Raw genomic sequence first — 17,282 nt, forward strand, 5'->3', positions numbered from 1 at the left:
GCCCACCTGACCCCTTGTGACCACGGACTTGCTCACATGCCTGACTGCAAAGTATTTTATTACGTGGGCTCAGCCACACCACAGTTAAATCCTGTCTCCTGAGATTTCACAGTAACATCCAGCGAACACCAGAACCAAGGTCTGAGAGGGTGTGGACCCTATGTGGGGCAGGCCACCTTCTCCTGGGCTTGTTGTTCACCAGGAGCTTAGGACACAGAAGTGCCCTTCAGGGGGACGGAGCTGGCTTCCAGACGGAGCCCCTCCATCTCAGCCTTTCCAGTCTGGACCCTTTGCTGCTCCAAGAACAACCTGGGGCAAACCTTCTCGCCACCACTTCCGGGGCCACTGGGGCTCTCCAAACGGGCAGGTGGAGCACCGGGGCCACTGCACCACAAGGCAAGTGAGGTCCCCAAGGCTGAAGTTTGCAGTGTCTGACCCAGTGGACTTGGGCCAGACTGCACTGGGACAGCGCCGTCCACAGAACCAGGCAGGTCCCAGATCCACCCTTGCCTCACCCCAGCATCCTCATTAGCAGCTTGGAAGGAACCAAGAGGCCGAGGTGGCGGCTCCGATCCATCCTGTCCTCACTATTGCTAGAACCTCTCAGCCTCAGCCCTCCGGCCATGCTCACTCTGTGCGGCAGGCTGAGGTTTCCAGAATGCAGAGGTAAGACAGGCTCACTGCGGAGAGTCCTGGGCAGAAGGTCGGTCCTTGCTGATCCCGGAGGGGAAAGAGACAGTTCTAAGCCAGGAAAGGGTCCCAGCTAGAGGGGCCACCACATACCTTCTCCCAGAAACTCACCTCCAGGCTGAAGCCTGCTTAAACCCCTTCACCACTCCTTGGGGGAAAATAATTTGTATCAATTAAATGACTGATTCATTAGGCCTAGACGCTACGATTGGGACCTACTGCTGGGGCCCATGGGCTTGAGCTGGAGCAGAAGCAATGGTCATCTTGGAGGACCCACAAGGCCTAAGGACTCTCCTCCAGGCTGGCTGCTGAGGGCCAGGGCTGCCATCTCCCAGCTCCCAGCAATGGCTTGGCACAGAACACAGAGCCATTTAATGCTCAGGCCTGGAGTGAAAATGTAAAATGTCTGGGAATTTAAAAATCATAGGAAAAAATAACTTTAAAGGAAGTAAAACCCAGGGAACACTGAAACACTTACTTTATTTTTTGGTATTAGGGTTTGAACTCGGGTCCTTGCGCTTTCGAGGCAGACTGCAGCACCACTGAGCTAAATCCCCGGCCAAAATTTACTTAAAAAAAAACACAAACTTTTGATGATTTTCTACATATGTGAATTTGGTTTTAAGAATATTCATATGCGCTGCAAATAATTTAGTTGGTTCATAAAATTATTATGTGCAATGCATTAAAATTAAAAGGAACGTTTATTCAGGCAGTAACTCCCAAGTTGTTATTAAGTTAAGAATATTTTATACAGAGGACCTGAAGATGCTAAGCTTTAAGAAATGGCATTTCTTAGTTTCTATCATTTTCTAAGGATCACCAAAATGCAAGAGCAAAAATGAGAGAAGCCAGAAGCACCGCAGCAACTTCTCGAACATGAGTCCTTTTTCTGTCCGGAAGACTGCCGGTCAGGCACCAGCGTGTGACTGAGAGGTACCTCACATTCCCTGCAGCCCTCCCAGTCCCATCAGGAGTGACATTCCTCTCCTGTCCCTGAAATCTCGGCACGCCTTGTTTGCCCAAGAGAATGTGGTGAAAGTGTTGCTGTGCAAATTCTGCAGCCTGGGCCTCAAGAGGCCTGGCAGCTTCTGCAGGATCCTCCTGTACAGTCCGGGCAGGAAAGATGAGAGACCAGGAGCAGGGGACAATCAGCTGCTGGTCAGCACCAGCGTCTCGCCGCAGGCAAATGTGCCATTTCACACAAACAGGGGCCCCAGTGACTGTGATAGCCTCCTGAGCCAGGCCCGAGGGGCCCAGCAGAATAGTCTAGTGAGCCTGGTCAGAGGCCGTGGGCAAGGCAGGGGTAGCTTTTTAATGCTGAGCTGGGGTGGTCTGTTATACAGCAGTACACAGCTGATACTTACAGAAAGGGTCTGCTTTTAGGAAAATCTTGAGGGGCGAGGAAGAAACTTCCAGGCACACCGAGCTGTGGCTCCCAAGATCAGAGACACAGGCCAGAGTTTAACATTATTCAAAAGATCCCTACCTCTAATTTTGCGCTTTTCTTTTGAGTCTGCTGAAGGAAAAGTCAATGCACCCCCAGTTATAGATCCCAAGCATAGTATCGGCTTAATGAAGGAGTCAATTAATTGATGTGAATAATGTTCCCCCAAGGAGTTGTGGAAGGGTTTAAGAAGACTTCTGCCTGGAGGCAACTTGCCAGGGTAGAGGATGTGGTGGCCTTCTCTCTGGAACCCCTTCCTGGTTTGGAATCAGCTCCCCACCCAGGTGACCAGCAGAGGCCTTTGGCCAGGGACTCTCCACAGTGGGCCTCTGTCCTCTAACTGGTTTCTGGGAGCCGCACCCATGGGGCGAGAAGGACACATTGTGGCAGGAGGAGAGGCCTGGAAATAACCCCACCCTGCTGTGATCCCTCATAGCAGTCAAAGGTCAGAAGCAACCAAGCCGTCCTTTGGTAGGTAAAGGACAGTGAGCTGTTGTGCATCCAGACAATGGAATGTTATTCACTGCCGGAAGAGGTGAGCTCTCCACCACGCAAGGACATGAAGGAAGCCTAGGTACCAATTACTAAGGGAAGGAAACTAGTCTGAAAGGGCCACTTGCCGCATGATGCCAGCTCTATGTCCTGCAAGAGGCACACTATGAAGAGGGCAAAGGGGTCAGTGGTTCCAGGGTTGGAGGAAGGAAGCCAGGGAAGGTGGGGCGTGGGGGAGTTTAGGGCAATGGAACAAGTCTGTCTGACACCCTGACGATGGGGGTGTGCATCGTGACACTGTCCACACCCCCAGAGGCTGTGTAAAGCGAGCGTGAGCCACAGACTCCACGAGACAGTGAGGGCCAAAACGGATTCTTCAGCTGTCACCCCCACACCACTCTGGTGCTCCCCAGAATGTACTGGGGAGCACGGGGGCAGCCGGGGGCCAGGGGCCTGTGGGAAATCTCTGCATCTTCTGCTCAGCTTTGCTATAAGCCTAAAACTGTGCTAAAAAATTTTAAATAAATACATACTATTAAAACAACAATGAAGACAAAAAGTCCAAGAACTGGGACATATGTTGTATATGATAAAGACGCATAACTGGGATATATTTTTAAAAACCATACAAAGAAAAAAGAAAAGAATGCCCAACAGAAAACTGGCAAAAAGTAAACAAAAATAATTTACTAGAGAATAAATACAAATTGCTAATAAAAGGTTCCTGTCCAGAGCAATAAAATAAAATGCAACTAGAAACAAGATACCATCTCAGGGAAGGTTTCTGAAGTTGGGAACAATTTAAAATTGTAAAATCTGGTAGAGGCAAGGAAGTGAGGAAACAGCTTAACACAGCTCAGGAGAATAGAAACTGGCCCAATGTCTCAGAATGAAAATTCGGAAACAGAATGAAAAAGGCTTAAATATTTTATTCATTTGATCTTTATTTTTATTTCTAGGAATGAATCCTTAGAAAAGAGCCAGAGATGCCCACCAGAGCTAAATACATGAATAGTGCAGAAAGCATACTCACCATCTAATGTGCATTTGTGACAAAAATGAGGACCAACTGGGAGTGGTAGCATACACCTGTGATCCCAGCACTTGGGAGGCTGAGGCAGGAGGATCACTGTGAGTTCGAGACCAGCCTGGGCTACATAGTGAGTTCCAGGTCAGTCTCAACTACACAGTGAGACCCTGCCTCAAACAAACAAACAAACAAACAAACAAAATGAGGACCAGAAGGGAACCTTCTCTGGTTGATAAGGGAGACCTGAAGATATTCTATAGTTGACATCATATTAAGTGATAAAAGATTGAATTGTTTTGGATGCCCAGCTTCACCGCTGAACTGGAGACCCTGGCCTTGTATAATACAAGGTGAGAAAATAAGATTCATAAAGTTTGGAAAAGTAGTAAACTGTTTTTGAAGCTAATATGACTGTTTACATGAAAAAAAGCCCCAGGGAAATTATTATAAAATAACTTTTAGTACCAATAAATGAATTTAGCAAGATTATAGAATAAAAGGTTAAACAAAAGTTCACTGTATTCTTCAATTAGCAATGCACAACTGGAAATGAAATAAGTAAAACATTTATAGAAGCAAAAAACCTCCATATGTAGTATTTAGGAATTAGTCTATCCAAAGGTACTAAGATATCCATGTTGAAAAACCCAAGACTTCTGAGAGACCAAGGAAGATCTCAGTCAACGAAGAGCTATACCATGTTCATAGAGTGAAACAGTCGGCACCGTCGGGATGGCCATCTCACCCAGAGGATCCAGATTCAATAAAAATCCCTGCAGCAGGAATTTCTGGTAGAAACTGGCAAAGTGATTGGGAAGTTTTAAGGAAATGCGAAAGATCCAGAAAAGCCACAGCAATTAGAAAAATGAAGAACAGGGTCAGAGCACTTGCCTGTCTTTGTGACTGGTGAAGGCAGCGTAGCCATGAGAGTGTGACATGGGTGAAAAGACAAACACGGTGAAGCAGACAGACCATCAGTGGGACAGGCTAGAGAGTCCAGCAGGAAAGGAGTAACAACTTGTTGACAAGGGTGCAAAGTGCACCTCAATAAGAAAAGAGAGATTTCAATGAATGATGTAGGAGCAGCTGGATTTCTGCATAAAGAGAACTGATATCAATCCTGTCCTTAGGTCACGCCCTAAAACTAGCTCAGAGCGGATCACAGATCTTGATGCAAAACCAAAAACTGTAAAGCTCCTTGATGAAGAAAAGACTTTTTGAGACCTTGCAACAGGGCCAGGCTTCTTAGAACACAATAGTCACAAACCAGAAATGATCAATTAACACATTAAAAAAATAAAAAAAGTTTTTTTTCTTCAAACTACTCCACTAAAAGCAACTAAATACAAATCACAGCCTGGGAAAAATGCTTGCAAAACATCTATCCAACAAAGGACTTGCACCCAGAATATGTGTAAGGAATTCTTGAAAGACAACGACAGCATTAGGTAAATGTTCTTAGATGGGACATCAAAGATGAACATAAAAGAAAAAGTAGGATAACCTGGAGTTCACTAAAATGAGAAACTTCTGCACTTCAAGGGACACGTTGGAAATAAAAACACAAATCAGACTGGGAAGAGAGATTTGATACACGAGGTATGACTGGAAAATACGGCAGATATTTAAGTTTAAAAAAATGCATTATAGTAAAAGATATATCACCATAAATTCCCCTCAGAATGCTCCCCCTTTGCTTCAAAACCCTTATCCCATTGTTCGGGCCCCTTTCTGAAGTAGGTCTGGAAGTCCTCTTTTGTGAGTGTCTTTAGTTGCCATCGTGGGACTGCTGGGATGTCCCGAGTCAATTAAAAATATTTACGTTTTCAGGGTTAGTTTGACTTTGGGAAAAAGCCAGAGTCTCGGTACTGAATCTGGCCAACAGGGTGGACGGAAATACAACTGCGGTGTCTTCACAAGCCCGCCTCTTTCTTTGGACGGCACTCGCCATATTTGTTTGACCACCCCTGAAAAGACATGAAAGAGGTATTCCAGATCCGCTTCAGAAAACGGCACGAATCACAGCGCAAGTGTGGTCAGTGTGAGGGGGATTTCGAGGGGGGTTAATGGCAATTTACTGTAAAAGAACTTTTAAAAATTTAAATGTTCATCGTGTCTTTCGATCCTGCTGCACACGATAAAGCATTTGGGCGCAGAATGTAAAAGAACTCTCAAATCTCAGCAATAAAGGAAACGATTTTAAAGTGGGCAAGTCTTGGAGAGCTATTTCCCTAAAAAGACATTCGAAAGGCAAAGGGGCAGGTGAAAAAGTGTCTACCAGGTTCACCATCAGAGATATGCAAGGTGGAGCTGTAAAGCTGTGTAAGAAACAGCGAGATAGAGTCCAGCACGTGCTTATCACAATAAGTGACAAAGAATACAACTGGAAAGAGAGGTGGCTCAGGCCGGGACTCGAGGGGATGGGACCAGAAAAGGGTCTGACAGTGTCTTAGGAAGTCACACATGCACTTATTAGCACACAGCCATTCTACCCCGAGGTATCATGCAAGAGATATGAAAAGCATTCCCCCAAAAGTCCGGTGTGGAGATTTGCGGCAGTTTTATTCACAATTTCAAAAACAAAAAAACACCACCAATGTGTCAGTGAATGGCTGAGACACATAGCAGTACAAGGAACTTCACCAGTATTAAGCGACAGAGGCCAGACAAACACACTCAGCACCATCCACAGCCAGCAGAATGGAAGTTAAAACCACACCGAGACACTCCCACACACCACGCAGAACGGCCCGAGTTAAAGCCTCATCAAGTCAGGTGTCTATGAGGACGGGGAAGAGCCAGGACCCTCACACACTGCTACCGTGGAAAACAGTATGGTAGTTTCTTAAACACTAGACACACAACACCTCTATGGTCCAGTCGCCCCACTCCCAAGTGTGGACCAAGAGAAATGAAAAATGTATGTTCACGTGCAAAGACGGGCACACAAACGTTCAGAGCAGCTTTATTTTTAAGAGCTAGGAATTGAAAACAACCCCAGGTCAATCCTCAGCAGAACGCAGAAACATCGTGATACACACCCAATGCAGACGACACACACGCAGGAGCCAGCAGCGCGCACCCACACGAGTGACAGCATGGACACACCGAGAAGTTGTTCCTCCAAAGCTCCTGTGCTACAATTCCATTTACGCCCAATTCTGGGAAAGGCAAACCCATCCGCAGTGACTGAAAGCAGGTAAGTAATTTTTCCCCAAGTTTTTCTTGTGCTAACGTTTCATAAAATGTATCACTTTAACCATTATAAAGTGTAACATTCAGTGGCATTAAATACATTCACAGTATCATGTCACCACCATCGGCTTCCATCTCCAGAATTCTTTTCATCTTATAAAACTGGCCGAGGGTGGTGGTGCACACCTGTAATCTTGGCTACCTGGGAAGCTGAAACAAGAGATCATTAAGTTCGAGCCCAGATCGGGCAACTTATCAAGGCTCTCTCAAAAAAATAAAACAAAGAGGTGGCAAATTAGCTCAGCAATAGAGTCCCTGCCTAGCATGTGGGAGGCCTGGGGTTCAATCCTTAATACTGTAAAATCCAAACCAAACCCAAACCCAAACCTCTGAAACTATATTGTACCTATTGAACAACAATTGCCCGCTTCCCCTCCTCCAGCCTCTGGCAACTGCTCTGGGTCCATGAATTTGGCTACTGTAAGCATCTCACAGAAATGGGACCGCGCAGTACTTAGGCCCAGGGCCTGGCTTATTTCGCCTAGCACGATGCCGTCAAGTTTCACCCAGGCTGAAGCACCTGTCAGCAGTTCCATGCCTCTGAGGCTGAATACTGTCCCACTGCACAGATAGGCCACGTCTTTTTTATTCACTCATGTGCCAAATGGTTCCACAGTTCGGGTACTACGAATAATACTGCTATGAACACAGACACTCAAGCACCTCTCCACGGTCCTGCCGTTGAGTCTTTCGGGTAAGCACCCGGAAGTGGAACTGCTGGATCGCATGGTGATGACGTCAGCTTTCTCAGGAAGCGCCGGGCTGTTTTCCACCACAGCAGGACCATTTCCAGGGCCCACTGCTTGCCAACACTTGCTATTTCCTGTTCAGTTTTTGCAGCTTTCCTGATGAGCATGAGGTAACCTCTCACTGTAGCTTCGATTTGCATTTCCCCCCATGATCAGTGCTTGTTGATCATTTGCATATCTTCTTTGGAAAAATATTTATTCAGGTCTTTTGCCAATTTTTAGATTGCGTTGCTTGTTTGGTTGTTGCTGAGTTTAGGAGGTCCTGGTATCTCCTGGATATGAATCCCTCGAAATATTTTTTATCCTTTTCACTCTGTTGACAGCGAGATGCACAGATTTAAAGGTTGTCCGATCTAGTTTTTTGTTTTGTTTTGTTTTTTATGTTGCCGGTGCTTTTGGTGTTAAATCTAGGAAATCACTGCCAAACTGCAGTTGAGTCAGTTTGGGGACAGAAGCTGGCAGGAAGAATGGGTCACAAGGGGACACGGGAAGACATGGGGAGGATGGGTCTACGCACTACCTTGCCTGTGGTGATGGTTCTGCAGGGGTCTGTTACGAAAGCCAAAATAATCAAACTGTTTGCTTTCCACGTGTGTAATTATATGGCACAACACGTAGGAGAAAAACACAGTGTTTAAAATTAAAATAAAAATTATTACAACCCAGGGCACAGTACCAACATTCCCCTCAGAGGACTCCCCTCACTTCAAACACTTCCTCCTCGCGCGTCTTCTGAATCGATTCAAAACGTTTACCTCTGGTGGTTATTTTGACTTTGGGGAAGAGCCAGGAGTCACACAGTGTGAAATCTGATGGGTGATGTGGACAGGGGACACCGTGATACTTTCATGAGCCTACTTTTCTGTCAGATGGCGCTCAGCCGCAGCACACACCGTGTTTTTGATCACGCCTCCTGAAGACACTCGTGAAAGAGGACTTCCAGAACGGCTCCAGCATGTGGCAAGAGTGACGGGCTAAGTGCAGTGGAAACAAGGGGGACTATTTTTGAGGGGGTTTCATGGCAACGTGTCCCCAGATTTTGCACATGCCAAGTGGCAGAGCTCTAGCTCCCCACTCTTGCTGTGTGATTTTCAGAGAAAATGGCAATAACTTAAAGGAAGGAAAGAAACAAACTACTTTAAAGCACCGTACCTCTGAGAGGTGGCCCTGGAGAAATGTCCACTTACCCACTTCACCCCGTGCTCAGACAAGGCCAGGGTTGGGCTCTGCCTACCAGCAGCACCAGTCCTCAGCCTGGGGTCCAACACGTTCCACAAGTTGCCTGAGCTCATCTGTTCTCTTTTGCATGGGACAGAATTCACAGTCCAGAAATCACCTCAAGAGGTGTCTGACAAGAGTGTCCAAAAATTCAATGGGGAGAAGAAGAGTCTTCTCAACAAATGCTACTGAGGCACTTGGATTTCCCTATGCAAACAAATGAAATTAGACTACAACCACACACTACTTTCAGATCAAAGGTCGAAGCCCAAGAACTAAAACTATAAAACCCTTAGAAGAAAAGCTAGGCATAGATCTTCATGGTCTTAAATGAGATGATGTTTCCTTCCAAACTACATCAAAAATACATGCAACCAAAGGAAAAAATAAATAAATTTGATTTTGTAAAAGTTAAAAACTTTCGTGTTCCAAAGAACACTAATAAGACAGTGAAAAGACAACCACAGAATGGGAGAAAATATTTGCAAGTCACATGTCTGATGCTAATACCTAGAAATATACATATATATATATATATATATATTATTCCTCTTACCCCCTCCCCCTCCCCCTCCTCCTCCGACAAAGTCTCACTATGGTTCAGGCTGGCCTCAAACTCACAGTGATCCTCCTGCCTCAGCCTCCTGAATGCTGAGATTACAGGAGTGTTCCACCATGCCTGGTCCTAGATTATTTTAAAAACACCTTATAACGCAAGAGTAAGAGGACAGGGCCAGAGATGTAGCTCAGCAGTGCTGAGCCTGCTTGGCAGACACAAGGTCCTGGGATTGAATCTTCGTACCAGGTGGGGAAAAAAAAAGAGTGAAAAGGACAGGTAGCCAGCAGTGGTGACATAAACCCATAATCCCAGTACTCTAGGAGGCTGAGGCAGGAGGATCCTAAGTTTGAATCCAGTCTGTGCAACTCAGCAAGACCCTGTCTCAAAAGAAAACATTTTTAAAAAGCTGGGGATGTCGTTTAGTGTGAAGGCCCTATGGGTTCAATCCCCAGAAATGCAAGTCAAAGCCACAGTGAAAGCCAGGTGCAGAAGTGACGCTATCATTTAAAAAGATGGAAAAGAATGGGTTGGTGAGGATGAGGAGAAATTAGGGCCCTGGTACACTGCTGATGGGAATCTAAAATGGAACAGTGCCCACCATGGAAAGCAGAACACAGAGTTCCCGTGTCGGGATTTGCACTCCTGGGTATGATCCACACAAGAACTTGCACACGAATGTTTATAGCAGTAGCCAAAAAGGGGAAGTGATGTGCACACCCATCAACTGACCGAGAAACAAAACACAGTGTATTCACACAATGAAATATTGTTCAGCCATAAAAAGAAGTGAAACACTGACACACGCCAGAGTACAGAGGAGCTCCCAAGACAGGGTCCGCGGGGAGAGAAGGCAGACCTGAGAGGGCACACACCGTAGGACTCCATGTATGTGAGATACTCAGTCGTCAGATCCACGGAGACAAAACAGATTTCCGGTGGCCAGGGGCTGAGGTAGGGAGGAATCATGCACAACTGCTAAAGCAAATGTTTTTGCTGCTGCTGTTCTTTTTAGGGTGATGAAAACATTCTGGAATTCGATGGCAGTGATGGCTGTGTAACACTGAGTGTACCCTACGCGCTGCATTGTACTCTGAAGGGTGACTTGCATGCTGCGAAATTATCTCAGTCAGGAGTCACTGGGATCCCATTCTCTCCCTCCTGCTTTATCCGCGCTTCTCCTAGCAAAGGGCTTCGCACAAAGCATGACCTCAGAAAATATCTGTTCATTCAGCAAAATGTTCTAAAAGCTGCCTCTGACCTGGGAACAATGAGCTGTATTCTCCCCACGGGGGCCTTCACGCCAGCACTGGGGGCCAGGCCACAAACACCAGACCGGTCATGCCTCGCCTGGAGTGGGTGGAGGGGATGGGACTGGCCTCGGGCCTCTGGAGAGAGGGTGCTGGGGCCTCCACGAGGCTCAAAGCGGATTAACACACAAGCTAGGCAGTAAGTGGAAGCTCCAGGCCTCTGCATCGTCCTAAACGAAAGGTTGTTCCCTCCTATGTTGTTGATTTTAGCTCCCCTCCTGGTGTGAGAATGGAAATGATTTTATGCTGTAAACAATTTTACGGTGGAATATGTCCACTGTATTTTTAGTGGCTTAACATTTGCAACTAATAAATTCTTTTTTGCCATTAATTTTTAAAAAATACTGTGTATGGGGAGCCCTGTTCCATGCACCCCAAGTAGACCCCTGGACCCGGAGCCTGGAGACTCATCTCCAAAACTCGGTCCTGTGTTCACGCAGGGGAACTTCCTGTGCAGCAGGAGACCAATGGGGAGCACGGTCAGCCTCTGTAACCCAGCATTCAGCATCTTGGATTCAACCAACTACAGACTGAAAATAACTGAAAAAAACAAAACAAAACAAAACAAAAAAACCTGCGTCCTTACCAAACACATAGAGATTGTTTCCTGGTTGTTAGGCCCATAACAACGCAGTATAACATGATTTCCACAGCATGGACCATGTGTTGGGGATAATAAGTAATCTAGAGAGGACTTAACAGCTACAGGAAGACACACGTAGGTTTTGTGCAACTACTACGTCGTTTTGTATAAGGGACTCAAGCATTCACAGATGTTGGGATCATTACGGTCCTGGGACTGAGGTACTGAGGGTACTGAGAGACGGCTGTCATGGCTTGGGAGAAATTTTAAAAGAACGGTCTTCAGTCTTGCACTCAACTGGCCTCACTGCAGTGAGTCAATCAGCCCTGCCACAAGAGTGCACCTCGTTCAGGGAAGGCCTGAGATTCTCTGGCGGTGCTGAGCCAGACCGATGTTTCCAACAGGAAGGTCTGGGAGCTGTGGGGTGGGCACCGAGCAGTGTGAGAGATGCCCCATGGGGCTCTGTCTCTCGGGGGCAGTGCTGGGGCTGGGGCTGGCTCTAGGGGGCTTTTAGGGAGAAGGAAGGGCCTGGCAGCTGCAAGGCAAGCTGAGGAGGGATCAGAAGACCAAAGTGGGGTACAATCTGGGGAGGTACAGTGGACCCTTGACTTACAAACTCACTTCTTTCGAGAGGGCTGGTTGTATGTCAAGTTGGTCCATGAAGGCTCAGGCTCCTCTGCACAGCCTTCAAAGTCTCTCTCCTGCACACAGGCAGACCTCAGTGTCCTTAGAGAGACACCGGCCCAGGATTTCTCAGTGAGCCCCACACAGGAAGGGATGCTGTCATGTTCCTTCCAGAGCTCCTTAAGGGTTTAAATCTGTATCTGAGGCCAAATGGAAGAAAGAGCGGCTGGCATCCGAGTGGTAACTCCAGACTTCGATCGGAAGTTAAAACTAAAGTTCTGGTCGTAACTCAAGTTGTTCGTATGTCAGGCCAGTTGTAACTCAAGGGTCCACTGTACCTGTTTGTGGATTTTTAAAAAGAGTTACCCAAAAGAACTGAGAGCAGGACCCAAACACACACTTGCACACCCAAGTTCCCAGCGGCACTGTTCACCATCGTCCAAAGCTGGAAGTACCCAAGGGTCCACCGGTGGACAGAGGGATAAACAAACCAACAGTGAGCAGGTCGCCCAAGGGCAGGAGGCCCCGGCCCCAAGGCAACGCACGCGGGTGAACCTTGAGAAGCAGGTGCCCAGCGGCGTCAGTCACGAAAGTGGGACCTCATTCAGCTGCACCCTAGTCACACCATTCAGAGAAGGAAGGAGGCATGGGGCACGTGCCAGGGGCTTGAGGGAAGGAGCATGCGAGTCAGGGCTTCGGGAGGACGGACTTTAAATTTGAGAGGATGAAAAGGCTTATGCGAAGGCCATAAGAACTGGTGGCCGGGCTGGTTGGAAGCCCTGCTCACACCCATCACCCGTGAGAGCTGCTCAGGGTCTTTCTGAAGGTGGTGGAGTTTACAGATCAGGCTCAGAAGCACCCCACCCGAGCTCTGCCCCAGCAGCCCCCACATTTCAGGAAGACGGGGTGAGCTGGTGTGTGTTCCACCACTTTACTGCTATGGTACCCTCACCCCTGGGTCGTAGCAGGGCCACCAAGGGCAGAAAAGCCCGCCACACAAGGATCGGCTCTCTGGACAGCAAGTTTTGTTTTCTTCTCATTTGGCAAACCAATGTCAAGAAAGCCGGACTTCAGGCTTTGAGGAGAAGAAAACAAAAACCCGATCTCCTGTAATCTACCTGGACTGGAACGCCCGGCATTGTGTGGCTGCTCCTGCCAACTGGAATTCCTGCCTCGGCCGGGTCCCGTTCACACGCTGGGCCCCAGCTGGCCGTGAGGTTTTCTTGGAACCGCTGCCTCCCCCGTGGCCCACTTAAAAGGCTGCTCTGAGCCAGCCAGGTGTTCTTTAAGCCCTCGTGAAGAGTCCTTGATTGGTTAGACAAAAAGGTTGCTGAAAGAGAATGAGACCTGGGACAACCGGAATGTTCTCCAGGGCCTGCCACCGATTTCAAAGGATCAGCAAATGACTAGGGAGAGTGGGGACCAAGAGCTGCCACCCACAGTTTCATCCTGGAGAGCTAGAGGGGGTTTCACTTTTTTTTTTTTTTTTTTTTTTTTTTTTTTTTTTTTTTTTTTTTTTTTTTTTTTTTTTTTTTTTTTTTTTTTTTTTTTTTTTTTTTTTTTTTTTTTTTTTTTTTTGGTACTGGGGATTAATCTCAGGGCTTTTGCACTGAGCTACATCTCCATCCCTTTTAAACTCTTCTTTTGAGACTTGCTAAATCACTAAACTGCCCAAGCTGGCTTGAACTTGTGATTCTCCTGCCTCAGCCTCTAAGGGTGCTGAGCTTATGCAGCACACCTGGCTCACACATTATTTTTCACCTCAGTCTGCAGCCAACAGTCCTTGGCTTAGGGACCACAGCCACCCAACCTGCCATTTGCAGCCCACAAACTATCCCTGGAGCGCTTGGTACAGAATCGTAGCAATGCCCGCGTCTGCCAGTCCGGTGGACACAAGTCCACGACTGATGGAACGGGTCTAAGTGGAGGCCTGCAGAGCCTGTGAACTGCAGAAGGGCAGCAGCTCGGGAGGCAGCCTGCATGGTCCCGGGACAGGACACCCTGGACCCGTCCCAGGCCCGGCCCGGCAAGGTTGGCTGGCCGGCTCATGCACAGCCACCAGCGGTGCCGATCTTGCTGGCTGTGCCTGGACGAAGCTGAGAGCGAGCGCGGAAGGAGACGAAACAACATCCGAATCAGCAGGGCTCTCCAGGCCCATAAGTCCTACCCCACCCCTACTAGCACCCCACTCAGCCGGTGGGGAAACTGAGGCCAGACAGGCCCAGCCGTGCTCCGGCCCCGTACCACGCTGCGTCCCACACAGCAGGGAGCCTCTCCAGGCACCCTGGAGTTCCCAGCTTCTGGCTTTGTCTCCTAAAGGCTTCCAGGTTTGGAGCTGGACAAGAAGCTGCTGAAAATGCTGGGGGAGAGCTGGGAAGAGGGAAGACAGACTCTGGATCCGTGGCAGCACAGCGCATGTGTAGTGTAACACCTGAACACCAGGGGCCCTGCCCGTTGTAGAGCTGGGTACGCCCGCATTCTCCCGGCAGACAAGCCCCAGAGCGTCAAAGGGATTCCAGCAGAAACTGAGTCAAATGGCAGAACCCCCAAGTCCTGCCCCAGCAGCGTCCTCAGATGGTCACCCTGGAGGTGAGGTTGACCAGGGCAACGAGCCAAGTGGAACTTGCGGGATATTTTACTGAGATGTGCTCCTCCCACAGCACCTTTCTGTTTCTCTGAAGCAAAGGCCAGCGGCTCCCTCTGGAAGGAACCAGGCACTGCATGGAGAGCTGCAGCCTAAAAGCCGTCCCTCTGGCCATGCAAGTGCCCTGGGGAAGCAAGTGGTAACTCAGGGTAAGACCCCCTCCAGCTCGGCTGTCCTGCTGGCAGGGTACAAAAGTTTGGGGTCCCTTGGGCAGGAGGAAAGGAGAAAGAAGATCGTGCAGTGAACCCTTTTGCTGAGGGTATTCTCACCCTCACACCCCATCTGGCAGGACACTCTACGCCCCCCATTCTCCACAGCAAGGAGCCCTGGTCCCATGGTCCAAGCTTTCCTAACCCTGTGTCCTCAGTCACCCTTCCCTGACCACCCAAGGGGAAGTGAGGAAGCCCTGAGTCCCACCCATCTTGGGGGACAGCCCCCAGCGCCCTCCGTGTGTACAGCAGTATGTCCAGGAGAAGATGGGACCCAGCCTTGGACCCATCTGACAGAGACGTCTCTCCCCTGCCCCCACCCACGGGTGTGTCCCGTTCCCTGGAGCCGGGATAGCCCCTTGTGAAGATGACCCTCGCCCACAGGGCGTGGCACCGGTGAGGGTGAGAGGGGTTGGTCTCTCTGTGAATCGGGGACAAGGGCAGCCAGGCTCTGTGACCGCTAAGGCCCCATTAGGCTTGAGCAGTTTCTAAAATGCACACTGGGCCAACCATTCCCAGGGACAGAACACAGCTGTAATTAACATCCGACAGACAGGCAGACAGGCACGTGCACACACATGCACGCACATACACACACACACACTGCACTGCTGACCAGTCCATCTGCCAGGCTGGGCCCCGCGGCTCTGCACAGACACAGGCTGCGGGCCCTGGCTCTGCCCGCTGGCCACGCTGGAGGACAATCAGCGCTGCTTCCGGAGAGGCAGGTCAAGCCTCTCTAGATCCCGGCTCTGCAGAGTCCCAGCGAAGCTGGTTCCGCCTCCGCCTGGATTGAGATGGCGTTTCCGATCACACTTGGGCACCCCTGGTCCCGCAGGTCCCGCAGGTCCCGCAGGTCGGGCACCTGGCTCTCCCCACAGAGGGGCTCTCGGGCCGCACAGGGGGAGCCGACCCTGTGGGGCTAGACCACAGGTCCTCCCTTGTGTCACTGTGGGAGCTGAGCTGCTCCGCGGCAGGACAGCGTCCCGGCTCGGTTCATTAGCTCGACACCGCGTGAGCGCGCAACGGGCTAATTATGAAAGGTGTAAATCACAGGGAGGAAGGGAGCAGGCACATCATTCAGGTTTATTACCAACACAGTTTAGGCAAAGATAACCAAGCCCCCCCTCCGCCAGCCAGGGGTGGGGCAAGGCAGCGAGACAGCAGAGGGAGGAGAGAACAAACCATCTAATTTTTCTTTGCTCAAATCGAGTGATCTCACCAATTTCCTGAGAAAATGAAGAAAAAATTCATTGAAAAAAACCCCAACTTGCTCCCGCGTGCTTCTGCCTCCGTGCGGCACACGCCTGTGTCACTGGGAGACTAGCGCAGGAGGAGATGCCGCTCAGAGCCTTCCCACCTAATGCTATTACACGGCGTTATTCTCTGAGCTCCGGAGACTCCAGTGGCGGGCGTCATTTGTTTTTCTTTCTCCCTTAAGGCATGTGCAAATATGCTTGGAGGCTGAGGGATGCTGGGTACATCTAATAAATAAAGCAAAATAATTAATAGCCTGCGCGGTCTGGAGACGGCTCCCACTGCTCCCACACCAGGCTGGTGAGGGCCGACTTGTCTCCGTCCCTTCTGGCTTCTTCGGGATCCACTGAGTACGGAGGAGGTGAAGGACAGCTTTCTGAGCTCAACAAGAATGAAAAGTCAAGCTGAGCCTCAGTTCCCCTAGACTTTACAGGAATTTACCATGGGTAACCAAGCAGGGGGACTCAGAATCCGACTGCTCAACCCCATGCTCACGACTACTCCTAGGAATTTTGTGGGGGGAGGAGCAGCACTAGGGATTGAACCCAGGGCCTTTGCGCTGAGCTACAGTGCCAGCTCCCTTTTCATTTTTTATTTTGAGACAGGGTCTTACTAGGTTGCCTAGGCAACTTGCAATCATCCTGCCTCAGTCTTCAGGAAGTGCTGGAAATACAGGAGCGCGGTATTGCACTTAGGAAATTGTTTATGACCTAGAAAAGATGAGGACAACACTGGCTAGAGCACATCCCCGAGTGAGACAGGACCAACGTGACCCACAACGGGAATGAACAGAGCTGTGAGAAAACCCTGGAGGACGTGCGATTTACACCAAGGATCAAGGGCACCGGCATCCCCCAGGTGGCCGTCAAGCCACCAATGGAAGAAAACTATGGAAGTGGCCGTAGAATCACCTAGCCGACACCAGGAGTGGGGAGGACAGGTGATGGTCTCTTCATAGCCACCGAGGAGCCCACCCTAGACCACTGGACCAAGCAGAGCTGGAGGCCAGAGAATCGCCTAGAAGCCAGGGTCAGACCTCCAGGAGAGCCTCACTGGCCAGGGTCTGTGTATGGGTGGGCTCTGCGTGTACCTGGCTGGCGGGCTCTGATGTCCAAGGTCACCCAAGACGGCCCTCACCCTGGAAACCTTCAGCCCCATCCTTCTCTGTAGTGGGCACTGCACCTCCCCAGGCCATGGCCCCACATGTCCTGGGCCAGA

At 49.4% G+C, this 17,282-nt stretch overlaps 1 protein-coding gene across 6 annotated transcripts in view; it reads right to left on the bottom strand.

Annotated features, from left to right (window-relative positions):
• Positions 1-17,282, bottom strand: part of Tbc1d16 (TBC1 domain family member 16) — a 72,388-nt gene that overhangs the window by 13,662 nt on the left and 41,444 nt on the right. The window lies entirely within an intron of this gene.

This window comes from Fukomys damarensis, unplaced genomic scaffold, assembly GCF_012274545.1.
Source record: "Fukomys damarensis isolate Sample0158 unplaced genomic scaffold, DMR_v1.0_HiC HiC_scaffold_23, whole genome shotgun sequence".
Lineage (NCBI taxonomy): Eukaryota > Metazoa > Chordata > Mammalia > Rodentia > Bathyergidae > Fukomys > Fukomys damarensis.